The sequence below is a fragment of the Dreissena polymorpha genome, chromosome 11, assembly GCF_020536995.1.
Source record: "Dreissena polymorpha isolate Duluth1 chromosome 11, UMN_Dpol_1.0, whole genome shotgun sequence".
Classification (NCBI taxonomy): domain Eukaryota; kingdom Metazoa; phylum Mollusca; class Bivalvia; order Myida; family Dreissenidae; genus Dreissena; species Dreissena polymorpha.
In genome coordinates, this window is record NC_068365.1 from 3,381,147 (window position 1) to 3,400,732 (window position 19,586).

General features: G+C 34.9%; 1 long non-coding RNA gene across 1 annotated transcript; it reads right to left on the reverse strand.

Annotated features, from left to right (window-relative positions):
- Nucleotides 1-519: 519 nt before the first annotated feature.
- LOC127850108 (uncharacterized) lies at nt 520-2,668 on the reverse strand. Its single transcript, XR_008035064.1, has 2 exons — nt 2,609-2,668; nt 520-825 (listed from the first exon to the last, which is right to left on the reverse strand). It is a non-coding gene; the product is annotated as an uncharacterized LOC127850108 (long non-coding RNA).
- Between the last annotated feature and the right edge of the window lie 16,918 nt (nt 2,669-19,586).

A 19,586-nucleotide genomic window follows, 5' to 3' on the forward strand; every position in this document is an offset into this window, starting at 1 on the left:
TGGGTTGTTTCCGATATTTGATTTCGGGTTGAATCTAAAAAAAATAGCACGTCGAGTTAAACGAGGTCATAATAGTTTGCTCAGTGATGACCGCTTCAATCGATTTAGATCGTTTACAGTTCCTAAACAAATATATATATATATAGGTTAATATTGGCGAGGTATAAATATAAAAAACACACTATCAAACTGTCTTTACATGGACATTTTCACACATTTAGGCAAGTTTGTCATTTAAAGCTTTAAGTGATAAATGTAAAGGAAGAATTTAAAAAGCTCAAGTAAAAAAAAGAAAAAAAAGAAAGACACAAGAGGTACCCTCAACTGGGCTCAAACCACTGACACCTGGAGTAAAAGTCTAATGCTAATAACAATAGGCCATCCGCGCTCATAGAACATTATGTAATATATAATGTTTCATGTTTTTAAATATTCAAATGATGAATATAAAGGATATTTAGAGCATGGAAAATGTTCAGAATTACTGTGTCCTAAAAAATATCATAACTACAACAAAACTTTGCGAATCTCAAAGATTTTTTTTCAGATTTGTCAATTTACCAAAACGTGAAAAGGTTCCTTTGATTTGCAGATCAATTTTAGATTAAATGCATACACTTGCTATGTTCTCGATCTTCTTCAACTTCTGCTGTACAATTAAGACTGTCGTTTGCATTTTTTGAGAGTTGAATTCTGTTTATTGGACTGGCTAAACGATTCGGACAACATTTCCGTGTGAGTTGTATTTTTTCTTTACAATTTGGAGAGTAATCATTGCTCTTCTTTGTCGGTGAGGCCATCTTATCTCTCTTAAAAAATGCATTTCTGAAATTAAATTTACGATAACATTAAAAATTACATTTCATCATTTACATCACGTGTATATGAAACATCTGAAATCCCCCCACCCAAAAATCATCATGAAGTGTTTTGACATGTATGTAAACTACGGCTTTTGCATTCAAAGTCAATAATATCTTAACTTTGCTCGATAAAACACTTGCGTTCTTAAATGATAAATTAAATTAGGCGATAGTTATTTAATTGACTAGATACGCATACACTATATCGGACGAGGACATATGGGTTATTCATAATAATTCGATATATGGCATTGATATGTTAGTATTTTTTGAAACATTATACTGACAACAGTATCGCACCTGTTCATACTGTTTTTAAAACAAAACTTTTTAAAAACGCGTATGGCTTGAACAGACGTATAATCATGTTTCGTTAATCGAAATATATGTCAACACAGTTGTTAATTCATCAATAGGTTTGTTATTTTGGTCAATGTCGAGTCAAGTTTATTTTGCATAGTGATTTGGCCCCTTTTTCTTTTTACTGTAACGTGGTTGTCTAGTTGCGCTGATGTGTTTCATGTGTGAATGTCAAAGTAACCACTGTTAATTAATTGACGGGTCAGTACTAATGTCAATAATATATATCTTGCTTGCGACGTTGTCGCCGTACTCGCATACATATGATGTGCAAACGTCAAACCCACCCACAGGAAATGCGAAAAGTAATGGGTCAGTTATTATTTTACTAATCACTTCGGTCTTGAATAACTTGAAAAGATCGTACTTAGCTCCATGTAGAGTTGACAGGCGTAAACTCGCTTTTTGTCATTATTCACAAATCATCATTGAGAACTACATCAGTTTATAAGAATTATTAAAAAATGTGTTTTCGCATTGAGAGCTATATCAATCAGTTTAGTTTATATTCAGACTAGCTGTTAAGTTATTGAAACATTAAGGTTTAAGGCTGGTCTCATGTATTTCAAATTATTCTACATCTTGACCAGGAGCTTTCGATAAAGAAATTGAAACGGAAAATAAAGTAGATTTGAATTTGTAAAAGACTGTCGATTAAATTACCTTCGAACTACGCCACTTTTCAACGATAGAGTATATAGCCCCATCATTGTGTTTGCAATATCTCTGTAACTATTGTTGGGTCTGGCATAAACTGTTGCAGTTGAGTGACCTTAATGTGATGGTAATGAAATACATTGAGGCTGCGATCCATTTTGTGGCAAAATGTTGGCCTTTTGATTGTTGTTTTCCACTTACATCAGTGTTGTGTTTTAACTTTAAGTATACAGAGCTTCGTGTTCTTGTGCTTTCTTGTGCATACATGCTATTCATTGTGTTTAAAAGAATAAAATGTATTTTTTTTCATTTCTGTACTTTCTCTAGTGCGTAGCATCATAATAACAAGGTTTATAGAAACCTTCAACTTCTTATGCAGTCATCGTGTTTTATTCCGTTCCGAAATTGTCACATAAATCTTATTAATGTAACTTAGAAACGAATTTTCCCGGATAGCAATATTTTAGCAAGAAGCCGGGGCGTCATTATAATGAAGGAACGAATATCCCGACCGTCAAAATTGTCAAACTAATTTAGGAAATATTATCCGGGTTGAAAAAAAAACATAGTTACGAATGTCCGGGTTGTTAAAAAACGTACGATCAAATGACTGCGTTGTCGAAATTAGTGTGGGAACAATGATCCGTGGGGAGAATGTATGGCATCCTATTCCAACATTATATTTATATATATTCATTATAATGTAGAAAAATGAAATAGACATTTACCTTAGTTTGTCGAAACAAAGTTTTCCGAATTATTTAAAATACATCTGAAAGCGAACGTAGAATGGTGGAAATGTTTAAAGATAATGACTTATATAACAACCAATATTTGAACTATCATTACACCTGCTCCTCTTTTTATCTGTTGTCTCGGTCAACAACCGTGGCAAACCGAACAAAGTTAGAAGCGCGGACATATGTTCCCAAGGACAGAAGAAGGTTGCCAAAGAGCTAAGTTTGAATGTGTATCACGCTCAGTCCGAAGTAGATTTCTAGAATAATGAAATTGTTAACACATTTTTATCAACATATGAATTTGCGTTTCCTAGTATGTTGGTGCGTTAATTCAAATAAACAATCGATTTATGTTAGGTGCGTGTTTGTGTGTATTTAAAAGTTTTGAGAGATCCTTCCGCGCATTAGGCTGCATTTTATTAGGACTCGGAGGGTGTCCCTTCATATTAAAATATTTGACTCACGAACATTAGGACGAATCTAGAAGTATAGCTTCAATTTTGGGTGTTTCATATACCACTTTATTTCTGAGTATTCGCTTGCTACATTAGTTTGCTTTTATAGTGATTAAAACGTATAATAGCATGTGGCAATTATTGGATAGATGCATGTTGCATGGAATCACCTGGCAAACGCTTAATTCTGGTATCACTCATTGTAAATAAACATACATACTGGGGCACACGAAGTGTCCTGATAGGCGGTTCGCTTTAAGTCATGTAGCTGGGGCGCATGGATATTTCGTTCAAACAGAACCTTGGAGACTGATCTTTATTTGCTATTATTAGCATAAATTGATTGGAATGCGGGCTCATGTAATTTATTGTGTTTCCTTTGTCAATGAACTATATTAAATTAAAAAAAATAAAAATGAATTTGATTTTGCCGATGTGAAATAAATTTTATAAAACTAATTATGTCGTTATTTATCATATTAAAATCGCATGTAAAAACCCAAAGTTTGTCCCAAATTAAATGTTATTATGAAATGTTTATTTTCCATAAAATGAATACCTGTAACAATACAGTCAACATGTCTGTATTATACATATACCAAACGCTCCTTAAACGGAAATTTTTATGTTTGATTCCTAAAATAATAATCTTATGGTTATAACTGGGATTTACCGTCCATCAATCTCTGACTCGATGGTGGATTATCATCTCCTGACGACCAATGAAAAAGATGTATATTTGCCTTTGGGGATAACGGACCTTTTTGTGGATAATTTCAATGGTGTCTTTCAAACATCGGAATGTGGTGTCGTTAGCATAGAAATTATGCCGTTATGTATTATCAGTAATCACTATTCTGTCTAGAAACGATTCCATTTTCTTCACATTCCGATGAAAAATGACGATAAGCAGTTCACGCGTTTTATTCTTTATTGTGTGTTCATGGGCTTTTCATATTGTTTATATTCCTTTTCACTTTCGTGCATAGGCATTTTGTTTTGGAATAACAATGACATCAACAAGGTCGAGCAGGTGCTGCCGGATGTGCCGCCCTCTTCGACAGAAACGATTGCAGGAACCTCCTAAGTAAGATGAGAGTCCAAAAGGTCGTACATAAGCTTTCAAAGATATATAATTCATTTGATGTTATTTGGCCAAGTGCGGATTTGATGCTTTCTTAAATAGAGATAAATGACATCCGACAGTGTGTATACACTGCGTGATTGGTATTCTGAAATTGATTTTTACTTCGATGAGCAGCGTACATATGAAAATGACTTTTGTTTCGAACGTTATTGACACTCTGTCAGCAACTTACATATTATATATTATAATCATATAATATCATATTCGAATATCATTTTCGAAGGAACTGTAAATACTGTTATTTCGCCTTAACACGTCTCTTCGTAAGACACGCCATTAAATAAGCGTTCCTCACCAATTCAGTAACAATTAACTCACACAATTAATATTCTGCCTCAACTACCAAAAACGTAATTCCACAAAACATTTGATATCTCTAAAATTACTTCCAGTAAGAGTCTTAGGTCATCGCCAAAGAAAATGCCATCATCAGCTGGACAACCACACCTATATAATGTATGTTGTTTTCCGGAGCATGCATTTGAATTCTTTGGACCACAATGACACTTTAAGATATAGATTTTTTCCTAAATGTGTTGGCTCTATAAAATGTTTTATACCGATGTACATGTTACAAACCCTCAATGGTCAGAATATAAACAAGAGGGCCATGATGGCCCTGCATCGCTTCACTGCTTACAAAAGGCTGAATCAAATATTCTCGGCATGTACAGATACTTAAATACAGGCTCTATTTAAGCACATGTACACTTTTGTGACCACCTGGGCTGGGTCAAATTAAACCCCAGGGGCATAATTTGAGCATACTTCGTAGAGGACTACTATATCTCATTACATACAAAATGTGGTAGCCCTAGGCCCAATGAATATGGACAAGAAGATGTTTTAAGTTTTCACAAAATAAGCAAGATATAAGCGTATATAATGTTAAATTTTGTTACCCGCGGATCAGGGTCAAATTTGATCGAAAGGGCATAATTTGAACAAACTTGGTAGAGGACCATAAGATAATACTGAATAACAAATTTGGTAGCCATAGTCCGAATGGTTTTCGACAGGAAGATTTTAAAGGATTTCGGATTTCACAAAATAGGCGCTTTAAAGGCGTTTATTCAATGTTGTGACCCCCCGGTGCAGGGTCTAAGTTGACCCCAGAGGCATTGTTTGAACACATTTGGTAGAGGTTTATTAGATGTCACTACATACCAAATTTGGTAGCCCTAGGCCCAATGGTTATGGACAACGTTTTCACAAAATAGGCCCCATATAAGCGTCAGTTTTGTGACCCCCGGGCATGGTCCAATTTGACCCAAAGGGCATAATTTGAACAAACTTGGTAGAAAACTATTAGATGTCACTACATACCAAATTTGGTAGCCCTATGCCTTATGATTATGGACAAGAAAATTTATAAAGTTTTCACAAAATAGTCATTATATAAGCATTTGTTCAATTTTATGACCCCGGGGCAGGGTCAAATTTGACCCCAGGGATAACATTTGAATACATTTGGTAGAGGGCTATTAGATATCACTACATACCAAATTTGATAGTCCTAGGCCGGATGGTAATGGGCAAGAAGATTTTTGAAGTTTTCACAAAATAGGCCTTATATAAGCATATGTTCAATTTTGTGACCCCCCGGGGCAGGGTCAAATTTGCCCCAGGGATGAAATTTGAACATATTTGGTAGAGGACTATTAGATGTCACTGCATACCAAATTTGATAGCCCTAGGCCCGATGGTAATGGGCAAGAACATTTGTAAAGTTTTCACAAAATAGGCCTTAAATAAGCATATGTTTAATTTTGTGACCCCCCAGGAGCATACTTTGAACAAACATGGTAGAGAACTATAAGATGTCACTACATACCAAATTTGGTTGCCCTAGACCCAATGTTTGTTGACAAGAAGATTTATAAAGTTTTCACAAATTAGGCTCAATATAAGCGTATGTTCTATGGTGTGATCCCCTGAGCAGGGTCAACTTTGACCCCAGAAGCATAATTTGAATAAACTTGGTAGAAGACCATAAGCTGTCACTACATACCAAATTTGGTAGCCCTAGGCCCAATGGTTATGGACAAGAAGATTGTTAAAGTTTTCACAAAATAAGCCCTTTATAAGTATATATTCAAATGTATGACCCCGGATTTGACTCCATGGGCATAATTTGAACAAACTAAGAAGAGAACTATAACATGTCACTACATAGCAAATTTGGTAGCCCATTGCCATCCATACGGTTATATACAAGAGGATTTTTATAGTTTTCCCACATCAGGCCCTATATAAGCATATGTTGAGTTTTGTTACCCTCGGGGCAGGGTCAAACTTGACCCCAGGAGCGTAATTGGAACAAACCTGGTAGAGGACCATAAGATGTCACTACATACCAAATTTGTTAGCCCTAGACCCAATGGATATGGGCAAGAAGATTTTTAAAGTTTTCACAAAAAAGCACTTTATAAGCATATATTCAATTCTGTGACCCCCGGGGCAGCTTCAAATTTGACCCCAGGGGCATAATTTGAACAAACTAAAGAGAGAACTATTACATGTCACTACATACCAGATTTGGTAGCCCTATGCCATACTGTTATGGACAAGAAGATTTTTAAAGTTTTCACATAAAAGGCCTTATATAAGCATATGTTCAATTTTGTGACCCTCGGGGCAGGGTCAAACTTGACCCCAGGCGCATTATTTGAACGAACTTGGTAAATACATACCAAATTTGTTAGCCCTAGGCCCAATGGTTATGGACGAGAAGATTTGTTAAGTTTTCACAAAATAGACCCTATATAAGCATATGTTCAATTTTGTGACACTTTGGGCAGGGTCAAATTTGACCCCAGGGGCATAATTTGAACAAACTTGGTAGAGGACTATTAGATGTCTCTACATACCAAATATGATAGCCGTAGGCCCAATGGTTATGGACGAGAAGTTTTAAAGTGTTCACAACATTGGCCTTATATAAGCAAATGTTTAATATTGTGACCCCGGGGCAGGGTAAAATTTGACCCCAGGGGCATAATTTGAACAAATTTGAGAGAGGTTCACCCCAGGAACATTCCCTCGAAATTTCATCACAATTAGACCAGTAGTTTAGGAGTAAAAGATGTTTAATGGACAAGTTAACGCACGGACGCACGCACGCATGACGGACACAGGACCATGACATAAGCCCCGCTGGCCTTTGGCCAGTGTAGCTAAAAAGCAAATATCATATACAATTGTTTATCCAAGTTTATAAACATACCCGACAAGGTTGATCTAGTATCTTGTTTTGATGTACGTAGTGGCGTGTGGCGTTTCAGTTTTTTCATATTTACTTTGTAGTGAATTTTCAATTCAAAACTTATTAACGTGATGATTGCATTTATTGCCGGTAAGAGGTCGATTTGTCATTGTGTGGTTATATATCTTTTGAGTCTAGGAAAACGGTGGTAACAACAATGTTCTATTCAAGTCAAAGATTATTGGCATTCCGGCATTCTGCCTTTGGCCAGTATATATACCCATAAGAAATATAGTCAAGACAGGACATCATACAATAATGTACATTTAAGATGAGCGAATATGACAATCATACCAACTAATATGTGTGACCATTAAATACAATCATGTTTAGCTTAAGCCTATTTATTTTAGTTCGATTGCATCGAAAGCCTAAGGCTTATTTAAACGCTCGCGAGTCCGTTTCCTGGGCCTAGAACCAGTACTTGGCGTCTAAAGATCTAAAGAATGCTCCCACGAACATTCTAAAGATCTAAAGAATGAGCCCGTGACCTCCCGGTCGCTGGGCGGACACCATATCCATTACGCCACGGCGACCTTATAATCATGTTTGTTAGCATGCCACTGTGCAACAGCTATACTATTTTAATTCTCACCTCTAACTTTGAACTTTTTGACCACATTTTGTTGTTTTTAGCTTATGAACATTAGTACAAGACATCATTGGTGAGTATTTACTTATGGTAGGCCATGATTTCCAGATAGTATAGTTTATACGTAAAGCGTTATATATTGGAATGTCTACTAAAACGTGATATTCAAATTCACAAACATTCTGGCTAAAGAGTATATTCATGCGTTCTACTCGGGACAGCGTATTAAATCTGCCAACTTCTAATTCAAGACAATGACATTGGCTTATTTGGATTCTTGACTTTTCATTAGATTTACAATCAATATTTTTCACATTGGAATCTCTTTTTGTATCAAATTTAAATAGAATTTTATTTTGGATTTTAAAGCTAAAGTATCGCTACTCAGTCGAACAAATTGGTCGTTTATTATTTAGTTTACCATGTAAGCAATGTCGCTCTCGAATGCATATTGTATAGATCATATAACCAAGGCAAAGGTTGTCTAAATTTGACTTCAAACATGAAAGCATAGATTATTGTTCGTACACTTGAAATTATTAAAAAATTATCAGTTCTATAAAATATTGGTATAATAATAAATTTTGGTTATTTACAACTTTCATCCAATAAAGCAAATCTCTAAGTTTACATAAAACGGCTAAAGTGAATTTACCTAATTCACTGAGAACACGATTGATTAAAGTATACTATTTATCACAAAGAATATTTTTGCAAAATGTGTAATGTAACCTATCCTATCCGAGTTAGCATACATATCCCACTCTTCATTTCTAGTTGCACCTGCTTTACAATAATGACGTCGAAGTTATCATGATAAATTCGAGCATGTGTTGATAAAACATAATTGTGTTGCATATTTGAATAGGAAAGGTATCAATAATTCGATAATTTCAATCTTGTTTTATTGCGTTGTAAAAGTAATACACTCTAAGACCAATAACACTTAGATTTGTTAACAAGCGGTGACATCTCGTTCGAGTCTCGAAACAAATGTATTATCAGTAATTTCGTAAATGAAATCTTGATAAGTCTGCACGTGCGGCGATGACACATGATTGTTGCAAATTTTAATTATGGAAATATATCAATTCTCATATAACTCTGAGTTGCATTTAACGTATATGATTATGCGAATGCGAAAAAGCAATTCCTTAAAGGTTGCATATCTTATACTCATTATGTTTTCGGTACAATTAAAAAAACATGTCAAAGAATTTAGTTATGCCATGTGGCAAGGGTTTCATCGTCATTAGCAATCGAAACTCCGTGATTAAGATTATTGTCGTCTGAACTTAGCGAGTAAAGTACCAGAAGATAATGTAATAGGTTTCGAAAATTGCACTACATTATTCCTGATACAGAAGATATCAAATGTGCATTTGAGAGCTACTTTACGTCACTTTATCAAGAAGGAGAAAAATAGTTATAAATTCGCGATAAACAAAAGAGCTGTTATTATGTAGTTAAATGATTTTACTTATGTTTGGCGCTGTCATATACATCAAATAATTAATAAGTTCACAACGCATGTCGGAAAAAAAAGATATATATGGACAAAATATCAACGAGAAGTGCCAACAATTCTCATTATGCAAAGGCGTGACTTTGGGGGCATATTGAGAAACATAAATTGAAATTTGCATTTCTTGACTCCAAAAACAAGTATTTATCTCAGGGTGTTAATATCTGGTATGATAAGAAAAAAATGACCAAACATATTTGATGCGGAACTTTAAGAGAAAATATTTTTAAAATGCGGCTTTTATCTACGATGGTCGCTTTATTTTTAATCCGCCTTGAATATAACATTATTTGTACAAACCATCGGTATAATAAGACAAGTAATTTGCTTCTGTAACACTTTTTTTTATAATACATACATGGTGTTTGTTCGGACCTTTAGATTTACAAATTTTGTAAAGTATAACAATAACGTTATATAAAAAAATGAAATAAAGAAATCCTAATCATAATTTCCAAAGACACTGAAACAATAAATTGAATCATCGTTCGGTTTAAAATGTTGAATATCAGTACAATTATTTGGACTTACGATGGCAATTGCTTTTTTTTCAAGTCAAAAATACACAACTACAACAACCCATTGTTAATGAAACCAAACGTTAGTTCAACTATTCTCATATGCAAATATTTTTCCTTAGTCTTGCGACGTTAAATAAATAGGACTTATCAACATCATCATTTATTAATTTAGGCCGATACGCGGAATTGTAATTTATTAATGATAATCCGGCAAACGTCAGAAGTGAAAAAAAATCGGTTTGATTTCGTTTATAAATCCCCGTTGTTAATATATTTATACAATATAACATAGTGTACAACTTTTTTGTGGGCGGCTGTTATTTTTGTGAGGAACATATCATTAAATCTGTAGTTGTATAATCTATTATTTAAACATATTGTGCATTTGCTTAGTAAAACTAGTTATATCTTGCCCATCGTCAACATGCTGCACTTATTTTATAAGATGTTATAAGTGACAAAATAAGCTGTGGTGATTGTTATATGCATACATGTTGGTCACTATATGCGTGTAGCTATATAATTGCTTGTGTGGTGTGAATATTGTTATTTACAATTTTGTAAATACAAGGTTGCCTGGCTGACTAAAACCTTGTGTGTGCCTTGATACTTGCATTATTTATGGATCTGTTGCTGCAACGGGTATGTTGTCGTTGGACGCGTCTCCTTTAAAATTCGCAGTACATGTGGCTATCAATTATTAATTGTTAATATATCAACCCTTATCTGATTATATAAAAAACACAAATAGTTACAATTTTATTTATTGAGGGTTTTTCGAGAATAGAATACATATGTATTTGGTCAATCAAGTCTGATTTAAACATTTTTGTCATCGAGTATTTCTTCCAAACAGCTCCCGAAGGTTAAGCTATTTACCATTTATAGTCTGCAAAGAAAATGCCAAATACGCCGATTTTGAACTGTTAACATATAAAGTTGTATCACAAGACATACACATTTCACAAACCTACATATTTGTTTGGAGGAATTGATGCTTCAACTAAATAAATATATATTGTCTTTTAAAAGAAGTGAAATATAAACAACAGCATTTATAGACCATCAAACTTTTACACACACGTTTCATTTTTAAACTGCTAACGCATGGTGTTATATCGAAATTATTTAATTCAAATTCAAGAAAGCTTGACATCATTATCATGTGACTGGGTGGTGGGAAAATAAAACGGCAGCTCATATAAACTGTTAGTTTAAATGCAAACAAGTCAATTTCATTCCCTTCCTTTTCCATATTTAAAAAACAACAACTGATTTTTGCATTTTACACTCGTCGGAGTGTTCATGAACTCGAGATAAATATTTAAGTTTTAATGTTGAAAAACATTCATTTATTGATTCAATATAAATGTGACATAATTGTTAGCCACTCTTGTGGATAGCTCAATGTACAACAACACAATTTACATTCTCGAATTTAAACAATACAATTACAAATAATGAAGACATACTGCCAAGTAAAGATATTTATCCGTGTGATCATATGTTTGATTGAAATAAAGTAAGTACCACAAAACTTCCTCTCAATTATCAGTTATATTATTCCTTATCCACTAAGGACAGAATTTCAATTGATGACTATGAACATGCAAAGCACGTATTTGAAACACGCGAGGCAAAATATAAAAATATAATAATAATAATACATAATAGTATTGCTTAAATAACGCCATTATACAAAATGCATATGTTGGTTTACTGGTGTGTTGATCTAAAAATACAATGAAGGAAAACAAATTTCATTTTAAATAATCCAATTGTCTATTTTAACAAATGATTTAGTATTTCTCTTTTAAACATAATGTATGCTGTTGCACTTTGTATATTTTAATCAATATTACAATTATTTTGAAATGATTGTTGTATTTCTTCTCAAAATAAAGCTCTTTTCTAAAAAAATATAGATGAGTTCAAGATTACCATTCTTCTATATTTTATGCTGCTTTACTTGATGTTCCCGTAGTAGAATTACGAGCACTTTTATTTATTATAAATGGCGATTTGTCATATATATATATATATATATATATATATATATATATATATATATATATATATATATATACACTTACCTAAAATCTCCGTAAACCTTGATTCGCCGCATTCGAAAGTTGTGTTTTGATCACGCGATATTTCCGCGCATGCGCGAGATCTGACATAGGTAGGAAACTGTCAAAGTCGACAAAATGTATGTAACAGGTATTTTCAATAAATAACGAATTAAATCGATATCAAAACCTAATTTCTACTATTTCCAAAATAAATGAAAAAACAAGAAAACACATACAAAATCAATAGTTAAACCTCGTAGTATTTACCGTCTGCTCTGTTTACCTTCTAACAATGAATGTCACGTGACCGTAGAATTTTGTAGTAAGGCCAAACCACTTTTATGAATGTTCTTTTTACCTTTATGTTCCTTTTGATAAATTTGAAGATGCGTTTTTTTTCATCAGGCACATCCTACACCTGTGAAGAAAAAGTATAGGGTTTATTCACCAAGTGCCCTTACAAGTGCTTATAGGATGGTGAAAGAGGAAGGCATAACAGGGTACATGGGTAGTACAATGTTTAATGTTCCAGAAAGAACACGTAAGGACAGGTTTATAGGCAGAGTTGATCCTGATTTGTGTGTAATGGGCAAACTTCTTTTACTTGAACAGCTTGAAGAGGCTAAACTGGTTAACCATTTCAGAGGATGGCTAACCTAGGTTATGGATATACTCAGCAAGAATGCATAGATGTTGCTAGTGAGTTTGCTGTTCAGCTGGGGAAGCGCACTAAAGATAAACCTCTGTCCATGAAATGGATTAAGGGCTTCTTTAAAAAATGGCCAGAGATGCGGGTGACAAAGCCAAGAGCACTTGGGTTTGCAAGGGCCAAGATGGCTAGTGAGGTTGTTGTCATGACATACTTTGATCATCTTGAAACCTGTCTCCAAAGGAATAAACTGTTGGATAAGCCACATTTGATCTTTAATGTGAATGAAAAAGGTGTATCCATACTACACAAACCCCCTCATATAGTTGCAGGTACCAACCATACAGCTCAGGCGGTTACATCTGGAATAGGTAAGACACTGAGACAGTAACAATAATTGGTGCAGGTAGCGCTAGTGGTTCAGTAATTCCACCAAACTGTGTGTTCCCTGGCCAGAAAATGAACTATGACCTTCTTAAGGGAGCAAATGGAACTGTATCTGAATCAGGGTGGTCAAACATGGATGTGTTCCGCAAATAGCTTACAAAGCACTTCATACACTTTGTACCAGGAAGGAGGATCACAAGGTTCTTGTGCTCCTAGATGGACATAAGTCGCACGTTGCCCTAACAATGGCTGAGTGGGCTAAAGACAACAATGTCATACTTTACATTCTTCCTGCGCATACCAGCCATATTCTGCAGCCCCTTGATGTTGGATGCTATGGACCCTTCCAAAAATGTATCATGTCCAATCCCAAACATACATACGACAGACACATACTGCCATTAAAAAGTATAACATAGCCGAAAGATCTTGTAAGGTATAAAACAGGGCCTTATGTTCGGATAATTTGCAGTCTTCTTTCAGGACAACCGGAATTTATCTTCCGGATAGAAATGTCATTCCAAAGAGCCGCATGGTTCCGGCAGAGGTATTCGATGACAGTGGTGACAGTCAATCAAGTGGGGCTACTGTTGAAGGAGGAATCCAGTCATATGTATTTCAAGAAAAGGAACATCAGCTTGTAAAAAGGAAGAATGTATCATTCAGGAAACCTTATAGAACAGCAAGCAAGCTTGTTTCTGGTAAAGAACTGACAAGTGACAATGTCATGAATGACGTCTAACAACATGAACAGGCCATGAAAAGACCTAATAAGACAGTAGCAAAATCAGAACAAACCAGGTCATACAAAAAAACAATTAAGCCATGTGTGAGTAGAAAGGCCCCTGAACGCAACCACATTGTGGACAGTCCGAAGCCGGGTCCATCACACATAACTGAGATCCCAGACACAAGCAGTGATGATGATGATGATGATGATGGTGATGCAACTTGCTGCGTTTTTGATCGATTTCAAACCGAAGAGCAGGAAGCATGTGTATCACTCACCTTTGTTAAGTGGGCAAGATGTGATGGGATTCGGAATGAAAGTCCATGTTGGCACTGGACACATCTGGGTTTTTGCACACCAGTGAAAGAAGCCTTTTATAAATATATGATTATGAATTGTATTATCAATAAAGTGTTTGTTTAAATGCAAACACAATATTAATTGCACAGTTTTTCTAACTAGTTAAACAATAACAATCAATTATTGTTGTGTTCCATGAACAATTTCCTTTTCAATTTAGATACATGTGTATTCAAGTATAGTGTAACCTCAAACACAACAGAATGGAAAACAAGAGGGCCTGAAAGGCCCAAAGTCCCTCACCTGAGATACAAAGGAACTGACCTGTCCTTGTCAGATCCAGTAAATGATCAACAGTTTGAAAGCAACTCCAGTCAATTAAATGTAACAACTCCATTCTCAACATGGTGGGCATGCCACTATGATTTAGTCTCAACAATGTGGGCATGCCAATATGGTTTCAACTACAAGTACATAGATATATTGATCTGTAATCAGTGTTTAACTCCAAGTAAGTGCCAGTGTAAACTTCTTGTCAGATCTAGTAAATGATCAAAATTTGAAAGCATCTCCAGTCAGTTAAATATAACAACTCCAGTCTCAACAGTGTGGGTATGCCATTATGGTTCCAACTTCAAGTATATAGATCAACTCCAAGTATATAGATCAACTCAAAGTATAAAGATAAACTCCAAGTATATTGATCAACTCCAAGTATATAGATCAACTCAAAGTATATAGATAAACTCCAAGTATATAGATCAACTCCAAGTATGTAGATCAACTCCAAGTATAATGATCAACTCCAAGTATATAGATCATCTCCAAGTATAAAGATCAACTCCAAGTATATACAGTCAAACCTGAATTCAGCGGTCAGTCAAGGGAAATGACCAAAGTGACCGTTGTCCACAGGTGGCCGTTGAATTCGGATCACAATTTTAATATGGTTGGTCAGTTGGTAGTATTGCTACGTCGTTACCCCACTCAGTCCTTTGCATACAGTGTTAAATAAATGCTCATTGCCGTTAACTAAGCATAATAACAGAATTAACTGACATTGAATAATACAGAATAAAATCTTATATATTGATTTAATTTCATAATGTTTAACTAAAGCAATGACTTTATAAACGCTAGTATAATTGTTTACTCATGCATCTCGTTCATTCAGTAAATAAAGCTTGTCACGTGCCATTGACGTCACGTCCGTAAAAGTCTAAAAAGCGGATTCGCTGTCATAAACCGATAGCACGGTCTTAATGTACCGTTCTCATTCAAAGAAAAAGACGCAAACATTTTGTCAAAATTTATTCGTTCGCAATCATCACACAAACAGCATTTTCAGTCAATAACCTCATTCAAAATACAAACATTCATTCATTTTTTATAAAAAAAACAACATAGCACATCATGCACAAAAACAAGATAACTTATCACGCAAACAACTTTAAAACACCAAAACACACACAACCATTACCACTCGCAACAATCAAAACAATTTACTCCACGCTAAAAAATGTGGATTGTTATTCCGTGATTTATTGGGGAAGCGGAAAACTACAACGGGCGAGGCATGGTATGGTATTGCGCAAGGGGGGGTTAGAGGGTTAGGGTTAGGGTTTGGGTTAGTGTTAGGGGTCGGGTTAGGGTTTGGGTAAGCCATAACCCAACCCTTACCCTAACCCGACCCCTAACCCTAACCCTAACCCTTTTTTGGGGTTATCACCCCTGACCATGCCTCGCCCGTTGTAGTTTTCCGCCTCCCGATTTATTGTTCCGATTGCTTTTAAAAGTGTTATGTACGCTAGAAAGCTATTTTAAAGAATGATCCGAAAATGTTATTTTTTAATCGATACTCAAGGTTGTAAGTGCAATGTACTAATAAGCGGTCATTGAATTAGCTATAATTACTTTAAACGTGTCACAAACGCTGATATATTTTCTTATGAATATATCCCCACAATTATCACCAGAAAACAAACCTTCTCAACACCTTATTACTTGTTTACTCGCAGCGGGCCGCTTTTATTATATCAAAGGCAATTACCGCTATCAGAAGCTTAAACCGCAAAATAGACGGATGAATGATGTGCTGTGTTTTAATTTTCGCGACTCGATACGACTGACGCGTGACCGTTGAATCTAGTTCAAACATGAATTTCGGAGAGGAATACAGTAACCGTTGGCCTTTATGGACAGGTGGCCGTTATTTTCAAGTGTAATAAAGAGTGTTTTTCGTCGTAGGGATTCCAGACTGACCGTTGTCTGCAGGTGGCCGTTAATTTCAGGTGGCCGTTAGGTCAGTTTGAACTGTAGATCAACTCCAAGTATATAGATCAAATCCAAGTATATAGATCATCTCCACGTATATAGATCAACTCCAAGTATATAGATAAACTCCACGTATATAGATCAACTCCAAGTATATAGATCAACTCCAAGTATATAGATCAACTCCAAGTATATAGATCAACTCAAAGTATATATATATATATATATGGTTCAGTAATCAGTTTTCAACTCCAAGTTAGTGCCAGTGTAAACATCTTGTCAAATCCAGTAAATTATCAACATTTCGAAAGCAACTCCAGTCAATTTAATACATGTATTACAACTCCAGTGTCAACAGTGTGGGTATTTCATTATGGTTTCAACTCCAAGTATATAGATATATGGATCAGTAATCAGTGTTCAACTGCAAGTTAGTGCCAGTGAAAACTTTTTTTCAGATCCTGTAAATGATCAAAATTGGAAAGCAACTCCATTCAGTTAAATATAACAACTCCAGTCTTAACAGTGTGGTTATGCCATTATGGTTTGAACTCCAAATATATAGATATATGGATCAGTAATCAGGGTTTAACTCCAAGTTGTAGCCAATTAATATTAAGACATGGAACACTGGCTCTTAACTATTAATTTCAGCATGTATACAATTTCTTCGATACCAACATTTTATCTCCTAGTGTGCGCTGATAAAAAAACACCCACAACAGGTAACTATGTATGCGCAACTGTAGTCTTGAAATATGGCACGTGATAGAACAAAAAAGTATTTATAATTCTTCAAATGATTATTTAATTTTTTTCAGCAAAATAAATTTATTTATGGTCTGACCAATAATTTTCTATTACACCTGATAAACCTTCAAGTTGAGTGAATATCAAATCTAGAGTTGATCCAAAGTCTGTTGTGGCAGAATTGATTAACTGTTTACATGCGTAGGTGTCCATCATCATATGACAGAGCATGTTGTCTGTTTGAGCATTAATGTTAAAATCTCCAATAAATATTGTAGCTATAGATTGAATTAAACATTGACTAAGATGGAATTGAAATTTTTCTTTAAAATTTGTGAATGACAAAGACGGCGCCTTGTAAATGAATACAATTTGTTTTTCATCACAACCAATTTTTACATGAAGGAACAAAATGTCAAGGTTTACATCACTGAAAGTAATGTTGTTAAGAATTCTGAGAACTTGTTTAATATACACAATCAAACCATGTGGAGGTCTTCTATTTGGATTTTTTTCATTTTGATCATTCCTTATCACACTGAATCCTGCAATCGAGTAGTTTTCATCGGCATCTTTGGAACATAAACGTGTTTCTGCAAATGCAGCAATGTGTGAAGATAGTACATCATGATCAACCTTTATATCATCAAAATGCAAGTTTAAAGACCTGCAATTATTGAAAACAATTTTGAAAAACTGATTTGAATCAAGATGCTCCAAGGGTGTATAACACAGTTGAAGTGAAGCATGTTGTCTCAATCTTTCCATTTCTGTATGCACCTGTTCATCAACGTGCCATGCAAGCTGAATGATATTCAAAATTTGTAATTTTGATAGAGATCCTACCCTACTAAGTGCAACCTAATGCACATGTAGAACTTTTCTAATTTTGCGCTGTGATAAATCAATCACAACTTTTTCTAAAGTACTTCCTTGAGCTCTAAAGTACTTCCTTGAGCTATGTGCACAGAACGCCCTCCTGATTGCTGTCAAGGGAACTGAATTCTTTGGAATGTTTTTCTGTTATAAGTAAAAGATCTTTCAATATCAAAAATAGGTGTCCAGTTAGCATCAATTTCTGCATGATAAAATCCACGATTTTTGTATTTCACCCTTGTTTCCTGTCCGGCTATTTCATTATCTAACTGAACCCAAATAATGCTTGGACGTGTTGTTTCTGTCTGTTTGTATTCAATATACTTGACAACACATGTTGCACCATTTGCAAGCCCATCTTCTGTATGAATGTTCACAGTTAAGTCATAAATCATGTCAACAACTACTGTAAGGGAACTGTGAAGGTTTGCAGTTTTATTTGGAACGTTGGGCAAAGTCCTAATTGCATTTTCTTGCCTGTCTCTGGTAAGCTTTGGAGAAGCCACGCTGGTAAAACTTTTCTGCAAAAAGATGGGGGGGATTGATGTCATACAAAGGAGAAGAAACGCTTATTTCACATAGTTTGAGTCTTGCCATATCAACATCTATAGCTTGATTTATTCTGAGCCTGTTGAGTAACTCGGAGAATTCAAGGTCGTCTTTTTGTCGCATTATTTCAGTTAGTTCAAACATGTTAAAATGTTATTTCCAAAGGTTGGAAGCTAATGCTGTAGCATCACAAGTTAAATCATTAAATATCCAATTTCCACTAACAGGTTTTAACTGATAGAGATCACCAACTGCAATGACACTTACACCACCAAACGGTATTCTTGTTCCTTTCAGTTCTTGAAGTCTTTCTTTGATCAATGAAGCAGAGCATGGAATTGCTTACCATCGAAACTTCATCAATGATTACTACTGATAAACTCCTATATGTTGATCGAAATGAATTCAAATTGTAACAATTTAATGTTTGATCAGATTGCTTATAATTGGGGATTGATGTCACTGTAAAACTAGTTAATTTTAACATTTTCACTACGTATCAACATGCTTCACAATTTTGTAATTGCATTACTGCTAACAAAAAGTTTTAACAATGGGTTTAGCTAAATTAATTTCTCAACACTGAAAAAATCAGAAGCACAATAACTAAGGGCTTGTTATTACATACAAGAACTCTCCACAGAAGGTACCAGATGACTATGTAGTTTTTATTTTGGCCGCACCAGTTGTCACACTGAAAGTGAGCATGCTTCGCCAAGACCGTATGTTTTGAGGTAGTTGTGAACCTGGCTGACCACAGCATTTGCAACTTAACCATGTGACTGGCCTTCATCTACGAGGTAAAACACCTGCTTTGCTGTGAAACAGAAGACTAATAAACAAACCGTAATTACTTACTAGATATACCCAAATA